The sequence below is a fragment of the Rhincodon typus genome, chromosome 2 (genome assembly GCF_021869965.1).
Source record: "Rhincodon typus isolate 14 chromosome 2, sRhiTyp1.1, whole genome shotgun sequence".
Taxonomy (NCBI): domain Eukaryota; kingdom Metazoa; phylum Chordata; class Chondrichthyes; order Orectolobiformes; family Rhincodontidae; genus Rhincodon; species Rhincodon typus.
Genome location: NC_063333.1, coordinates 138,539,463 through 138,545,595, shown reverse-complemented (window position 1 = coordinate 138,545,595; position 6,133 = coordinate 138,539,463).

Genomic DNA, 6,133 nt, shown 5'->3' with positions numbered 1-6,133 from the left:
AGGAGGCCATATCGGAAACAGCGGATGCAGTAGACTAAGTTGAAGGATGTGCAGATGAACCCCTGTCTGATGTGGAAGGTTTGTTTTGTGCCTTGAATGGACGTGAGGGGGGAGGTGTAGGGGGAGATGTGGGGGCAAGTGTAGCACTTCCTGCGGTTGCAGAGAAAGGTGTTGGGGGTGGTGGGGTTAGTGGGGAGTGGATGAGGGAGTCGTGGAGAGAGAGGTCCCTACGGAAGGCAGATAACAGTGGGGAGGGAAATATCTCTTTGGTTGTGGGATTGGATTGTAGGTGGCAAAAATAGCAGAGAATGATACGTTGGATGCGGAGGTTGGTGGGGTGATATGTGAGGACAAGGGGGATTCTGTCTTTATTTTTGTTGGGGGGAGGGGATGTGAGGGCAGAGGTGCAGGAAATGCAAGAGATACAGTTGAGGGCATTTTCGATGACTGGAGGGGGGAAGTTATGTCTTTGAAATAGGAAGATATCTGGGATGTTCGGGAGTGGAACGCCCTATCTTGGGAGCAGACGCAATGGAGGCGGAGGAATTGGGAGTAGGGGATCGCATTCTTGCAGGAAGGTGGGTGAGAGGAGGTGTAGTCTAGGTAGCTGTGGGAGTCGGTGGGCTTGAAATAGATGCCAGTTTTGAGGTGGTCACCAGACATGGAGACAGAGAGATCCAGGAAAGGTACTGGAGATGGTCCTGGTGAATTTGAATGTTGGGGTGAAAGGTGTTAGCAAAGTTGATGAACTGTTCAACTCCTCGTGGGAGCACGAGGCAGCTCTGATACAGTCATCGATGTAGTGGAGGAAGAGGTGGAGGATGGGGCCAGTGTAGCAGTGGAAGAGGGACGGTTCCATGTATCCTACAAAGAGGCAGGCATAACTTGGGCCCATGCGGGTGCCTATGGCCACCCCCTTAGTCTGTAGGAAGTGGGAGGAGTTAAAGGAGAAGTTGTTAAGGGTGAGGACGAGTTTGGCTAAGTGGATAAGGGTGTCAGTGGAGGGGGACTGGTTGGGCCTGCGGGAGAGGAAGAAGCGGAGGGCTTTTAGCCATCTGCATGGGAGATACAAGTGTGCAGGAATTGGATGTCCATAGTGTAGATGAGGTGTTGGGGGCCAGGGAATTGAAAGTCTTGGAGGAGGTGGAGGGCGTGGGTGGTGTCCTGGACGTAGGTGGGGAGTTCCTGGACCGGGGGGGAGAAGATAGAGTCAAGGTAAGCGGAGATGAGTTCAGTGGGGCAGGAGCAGGCAGATACAATGCATCGGCCAGGGCATTTGGGTTTGTGGATTTTGGGAAGGAGATAGAAATGGGCGGTGCGGGGTTGGGGAACAATGAAGTTGGAGGCTGTGGGTGGGAGGTCACCTGAGGTGATGAAGTTATGAATGGTCTGAGAGACGATGGTTTGGTGGTCAGGGGTGGGGTCATGATTGAGGGGGCAGTAGGAGGAGGTGTCAGAGAGTTGGCACTGGGCCTCAGCTACGTAATGGTCAGTGCACCAGACCACTACTGTGACTCCTTTACCTGCGAGTTTGATGGTGAGGTTAGGGTTGATATGAAGGGAGCGGAGGGCTGCATGTTCCGTGGAGGAGAGGTTGGAGTGAGTGAGAGGGGTGGAGAGGTTTGCACCAGTCATGAGAGAAAACCAACATCAACTCAATTTTTGTTTAATAATTGAAACTTCCTTTAGGAAAATTCAAAAGTATCTTCATGACTTATTCATTTCACTTGGCAATTCTTCCTTCTCATACATGCTCAGGGGAAACAGCAGAAATACAATTTATTTCACCAATGCTGTGAAACAGTCAGCTACTTCAGTAGGTTTTGACTCTGTCTCTGAAACAAATTAAAGTTTCCTAATAAGTACTGTGCACATAGATTCATGGAGTTATAGAGATGTACAGCATGGAAACAGACCCTTTGATCCAACTCATCCATGCCGACCAGATATCCTAAATTAATCTAGTCCTATTTGCATGCATTTGGCCCATATCCTTCCCTAGTCATATACCTATCCAATACCTTTTAAATGTTGTAATTTTACCAGCCTCCACCACTTCCTCTGGCAGCTCATTCCATATACGTGCCACCCTCTGTTTGAAAAAGTTGCCTCTTAGGTCCCTTTTAAACCTTTTCCCTCTCATCTTAAACTTATGACCTGTAGTTTCGGACTCCCCTACCCTGGGAAAAAGACTTTGGCTATTCACCCTATCCATGCCCCTCATGATTTTATAAACCTCTATAAGGTTACCCCTCAGCCTCTCCCTATAGCTCAAACCTTCCAACCCCGGCAACTTCCTTGTAAATCTTTACATATCTGTGTAGGGGTAATTTTGTTTAAATCAATGTTTTATTCAAACATTTTAAAACTTTTCTTTCATGAGGATTATCATGAAATAAGAGATGTTTTAAACTCTTGGCGGCATTGTGTCAGTTGTGTCTCTGTCAGGAATGTGACTGATCGGAATCTTGTTGTTAACTCTGGTTTTGCTGAATGTGTCCTTCGTGGGGCGACTTCAAGTGTAGCCATTTCCAGTGAAGGTGTTTTAACTACTAAGTACATGCATCAAGGTCCTGACCACAATTGGAACAAATCAGAAATGGTTGGCAAATTGCTTATCATGCAGATAAAATGTGTTTGGCCTGCTTCTGTTCCATGCCAAAGAAAGGCTCGTTTACAGAAATAACCAGATTGGAGCTGATGTCTTGCCTGAAAGTGACTGACGTTAAATCGTTGCTAGGCCATGAGATAAAGTGAGATGGGAAAATATGCCTGCATTTATCTGTGGGACCCTCTCACTGGGCATAAAATCCAGCCACTGGTGTCAGTCTTAAGGATAAAGATCATCTCTTTGTATGAGTTTTCCTTCAAGGATGATCCTGGAGTGATGAGTGTGTGTTTGACAGTGAGGGACTTGAAAGGTCCAGTTGGATCATGGCTAAAACTACTGTGTAGCAGGTAAGCTCAAGCCTCTGCCCCTCAGACTTTAAAGTGTGATGGATGAGGGGATGAAGGGTGTTGAAAGCAGACGAGAGGGAAAAATTCAAATGAAAGAGAGTAAGACTGTTACTGGAGATAAAAGTACTGCCATTCAGCATTTATTTAGCCTGGGTCCAGTTAAAAGTCCCATATATGTCAGAGCAGATAAAGATGACAGATTTCCATTCCTAAAGGGCATTAGTTAGCTTTAATTCCAAATTTTATGTAATTCAAACATCACTACAGGTAGTTCTCCTTATAATGTGATAGTTGTGTTCTTATGTGACCTCGCGCTGTAGAAAATCACAATAGAAAATCGTGTTATAACGAAATCGCCACAGAAAATCGCTATACCTGTACAGCAGAAAGTTCACACTATCCAAACAGCGTCCACTATTCGTCAATCGCGTTACAGCCAATTTGCGTTAACAAAACATGCATTTTGGCAGAACTACCTGTATTGTAGTTATTATAACAAGGTCAGCCAGGTGGATGTCATAGAATATGAGTTCCCTGATTGAGGCTGTTAATCTGGTCCTATCAGGGAGCCCTGGCTGACAGATATAAACAGGAGTGTCAGGGGTTCTGTTCACTCTAGGAGCTGGCTCTGAGGGAGCTGGGTTAGTGTTATATACGAAGCAGGTGTAAATAAAGAGTGACTTGGTGATGGGACGCTGTACACGCATAGAGTTACTTCAACTATGTGCCCTCATCTTCACCTGAAAGCTGCCCTTCAACAAGTCATCGACAGGCTCCTTGTGAACAACTGGCAACATTCAGTTCTATTTGTCCATCACTTCTCTCGAATTGTGGCTGTTATTACTGAGTAGTGCAACCTAATCAGTAAGAGAATCAATGTGTTGATTTCAGAACTTAATATTTTCACAAGCAGGCTGTGTGCCTTACTCAAACATGTCCTTGCACCAAGGTCATTAAATCACAAGATGACAGGAAATATTCTTCTTGATTTGCCTATTCTGTAAAAACATTCATATTCTCATTGTTTCCAGATAGAGTGAGAAAGTACCAGTGTTCACTGATTCCACACCTAACCTGGTAAATCAGCTGCTGCAAAACAGTTTCTCCAAGTTAAGACTCTCAGCAGCTCTAGGGAAATTGGAAGATCTCTGGGCCAAAACATCTGAAAGATTCTGGACCAGCAGCAATAGATGTAATTTAAGAGTAGGAATTCAAGATTTAAGACTAAAGATTTCCTTCCCTACAGGATATGACTGAATCAATCCAATTGACTTAGTGATGTTTCTAGCTGAATCTTATAAAATTTGTCCCAATAACTAACTATCCTCAGCCTTTGGCTCCCCTCACATTGGATTCCAGCCTCATCTTAGCATGCACTGTTTCTGGAACAACTCATGACTCACCAACATCTGCTGAAAGATAACATCCCTTCGTCTACGCCAATTCTGAAAAGCTACTGACAAGGGTTGGCAATCCCCGTTGGCCCTCCCTGACAAGGCACAGGAGCCACAAAGGCACACTACCCATAGCACACAGTTGCAGGGGGAGGCAATGGCCTAGTGGTATTATTGCTAGACTATTAATCCAGAGAGCCAGATAACATCCTGGGGACCTGGGTTCAAAGCCCGCCACGGCAGATGGTGGAATTTGAATTCAATAAAATATCTGGAATTAAGAATCTAATGATGACCATGTGTCAATTGTCAGGAAAAATCCATCTGGCTCACCACTGTCTGTTAGGGAAGGAAACTGCCATCCTTACCTGGTCTGGCCTACATGTGACTCCAGACTCACAGCAACATGGTTGACTCTCAACTGCCCTCTGGGCAATTAGGGATAGGCAATAAATGCTGCCTAGCCAATGATGCCCTCATCCTGTTATTGAATAAAGGAAAAAAAATGTTGGCATGGCCAACACACCTCACACATACAACCCCATTCTCACTCGAGTTGCTGTGTAAGCACCACACCACACACCTTACCTGTCCATACCTACGATCTATCTGAACACCCTCTAAGTCAGCACTACCCTGTCCCCAGTGCCCACTGTAAACCTGCAGCTTGTCTTTGCCCAGCAGGGGAATATCACACATAAGCAGCAAATTGGACCAATGCAATCATGAGCTTTTATTTACAGACAGTAAAAGGGAACCCAAACAAAACCAATAGAGGCTGGTTCGCCCTTGTAATGTACCAATGAATATGTTACAGCCCACGATTGTCTGCTGCACCCAGTTTTCATTGAAAGCACACTGGTTTCAGTGAGGTCCTGTATGGTTTATAGTGTCCAATGCAGCTGAACTCTCTAATGGACTCCTCCCAGCATTCTCACCTTTCTCCTTCGAAGACTGCTCCCAATTCCCCAGTTCCTTATCATTCAGCGCATTACCTTGTTGCTGGTCCCAGTCAATGTGTCACCCTCTTTCTGGAGTATACTTTTTATTTTATTCACTTGTGGGACATGGGCAGCACCTGCTGGCCAGCATGTGTTGTCCTTCCTTAGCTGTCCTTGAACTGAGTGTCTTGCTAGGCCATTTCAGAGGGCAGCTAAGAGTCAACCACATCGCTGTGGGTCTGGGGTCACATGTAGGCCAGACCAGGTGAGGGTGGCAGATTTCCTTCCCTGAAGGACATTAGTAAGCCAGATGGGTTTTTCCTGACAATCGATAATGGTTTCATGGTGATCATTAGACTCTTAATTCGAGATTTTTTTAAAAATTAAATTCAAATTCCACCATCTGCTGTGACAGGATTCAAACCTGGGTCCCCAGAACATTGTATGAATTTCTGGATTAATATTCTAGTGATAACACCACTAGGCCATCGCCTCTCCTATTGTACTGGAAAGAGGACTGGAACTCTCCCCCCACCCCTCCTCAAACCAGTTCAAGCAATGGAACCACATCTTCACATCCTATACTCTGTGCCACCACAGCCCTGGTCGAAGCATGGGCAACATTGTATCTGTGCTTGACATCAGTCAGGAGGTTGTACAATAGTCATGGTCACATTGGGTATCCTTTGTCCCCCAGTAACCAGCCTTGTAAAGCCCCTGGATCCTCAAAGAGACCAGGTACATGAGAATGTTCCATGACATGGCAGCTGCCAGGGTAGCGGGCACACACCATTGGGAAGTGGTAACAGTGATCACAGATCACCTGAGCCTTAGTGGAAT